The sequence below is a fragment of the Physeter macrocephalus genome, chromosome 14 (genome assembly GCF_002837175.3).
Source record: "Physeter macrocephalus isolate SW-GA chromosome 14, ASM283717v5, whole genome shotgun sequence".
NCBI lineage: Eukaryota > Metazoa > Chordata > Mammalia > Artiodactyla > Physeteridae > Physeter > Physeter macrocephalus.
This window is the reverse complement of record NC_041227.1, coordinates 17190232-17192651: the sequence shown is the minus strand read 5'-3', so window position 1 is coordinate 17192651 and position 2420 is coordinate 17190232. Positions and strand designations below refer to the sequence as shown.

General features: G+C 35.0%; 1 protein-coding gene and 1 non-coding gene across 6 annotated transcripts in view; one reads left to right on the top strand and one right to left on the bottom strand.

The window, feature by feature from the left end:
- The window catches only part of CHD6 (chromodomain helicase DNA binding protein 6), a 228940-nt gene that overhangs the window by 213805 nt on the left and 12715 nt on the right, over positions 1–2420 (bottom strand). The window lies entirely within an intron of this gene.
- Positions 1597–1703, top strand: LOC112066242 (U6 spliceosomal RNA). The gene has a single exon (XR_002892498.1). It is a non-coding gene; the product is annotated as a U6 spliceosomal RNA (small nuclear RNA).

Below are 2420 nucleotides of genomic sequence, written 5' to 3'. Positions count from 1 at the left end.
CTTCAGACCTAGGGGATGGAAAAAGATATTCCATGCAAATGGTAATCAAAAGAAAGCTGGAGTAGCAATCCTCATATCAGACAAAATGGATTTTAAAATAAAGACTATTATATTACAAGAGACAAAGAAGGACACTACATAATGATCAAGGGATCGATCCAAGAAGATATAACAATTGTAAATATTTATGCACCCAACATAGGAGCACCTCAATACATAAGGCAAATACTAACATCCATAAAAGGGGAAATCGACAGTAACACAATCATAGTAGGGGACTTTAACACCCCACTTTCACCAATGGACAGATCATCCAAAATTAAAATAAATAAGGTTGATAAACCATTAGCCAGACTCATCAACAAAAAACGGGAGAAGACTCAAATCAACAGAATTAGAAATGAAAAAGGAGAAGAAATAACTAACATTGCAGAAATACAAAGGATCATGAGAGATTACTACAAGCAATTCTATGTCAATAAAATGGACAACCTGGAAGAAATGGACAAATTCTTAGAAATGCACAACCTTCTGAGACTGAGCCAGGAAGTAATAGAAAATATGAACAGACCAATCACAAGCACTGAAATTGAAAACAACCTAAGTGTCCATTGCTGGATGAATGGAGGAAAAAATGTGGTGTATATATACAATGAAGTACTATTCAACCATAAAAAAAGAATGAAATCTTGCCATTGACGACAACATGGATGGACCTTGAGGGCATTATGCTAAGTGAATTAAATCAGACAGAGAAATATAAACACTGTATGATCTCCCTTACCTGTGGAATTAAAAACAAACAAACGACACAAACATCAACAAAAACCAAGCTCACAGATACAGAGAATAGACTGGTGGTTGCCAGAGGTGGGGGTGGAGGAGTGGGTAAAGTGGGTGAAGGGGTCAAAAGGTAGAATCTTCAGTTATAAAATTAATAAGTCAATGGGATGTAATGTACAGCATAGTAACTATAATTAATAATACTGTGTTGCATATTGGAAAGCTGCTAAGAGAGCAGATCTTCAAAGTCTCCATCACAAGAAATAATATTTTGTAACTATGTAAAAAAAAAAAGCTATAGTATGATATGGACCAAAGATGGACAAATAGTTTAATGGAACAGTGAGTTTAAAATTGGACCGCAAAATTGATTTTTGACAAGAGTACAAAAATGGGGAAATGGAGGTCTTTTCAACAAATGGTGCCCTGTCGATTGGGTACCAGAAGCCCATAAGTTGAACTTTGATCTGTAACTTGCACCATATACAAAAATTAACTCAAAACAGGTTTTAGACCTAAATGTAAAACCTAAAACCATACATCTTCTAAAGGAAAATATAAGAGAAAATTTTTGTGACCTTGAGCTAGGCAAAGATTTCTGGGATATGATATTAACAGTGTGATTCACAAAAGAACAAATTGATAAATTATGCTTCACCAAATTGAAAACTGCTCTTCAAAAGACACTCTTAAGAGAATGAAAGGACAAATTACAGATTAGGAGAAAATACTTTCAAAGCATATATCTGATAAAGGACTTGTATCTAGAATATATAAAAATGTTCAAAACTCAATAGTAAAAAAACAAAACCTGTGCTTGCTTCGGCAGCACATATACTAAAATTGGAACGATACAGAGAAGATTAGCATGGCCCTTGCGAAAGGATGACACGCAAATTTGTGAAGCGTTCCATATTTTTAGACAGCCTCTTCAATAAGTGGTGCTGGGGAAACTGGACAGCTACATGTAAAAGAATGAATTTAGACACTTCTTAACACCATACACAAAAATAAACTCAAAATGGATTAAAGACCTAAATGTAAGGCCAGACACTATCAAACTCTTAGAGGAAAACATAGGCAGAACACTCTATGACATAAATCACAGCAAGATCCTTTTTGACCCACATCCTAGAGAAATGGAAATAAAAACAAAAATAAACAAACGGGACCTAATGAAACTTAAAATCTTTTGCACAGCAAAGGAAACCATAAACAAGTCCAAAAGACAACCCTCAAAATGGAAGAAAACATTTGCAAATGAAGCAACTGACAAAGGATTAATCTCCAAGATTTACAAGCAGCTCATGCAGCTCAATAACAAAGAAATAAACAACCCAATCCAAAAATGGGCAGAAGACCTAAATAGACATTTCTCCAAAGAAGATATACAGATTGCCAACAAACACATGAAAGAATGTTCAACATCATTAATCATTAGAGAAATGCAAATCAAAACGACAATGAGACATCATCTCACACCGTCAGAATGGCCATCATCAAAACATCTAGCAACAATAAACGCTGGAGAGGGTGTGGAGAAAAGGGAACACTCTTGCACTGTTGGTGGGAATGTAAATTGATACAGCCACTATGGAGAACAGTATGGAGGTTCCTTAAAAAACTAAAATAGAACT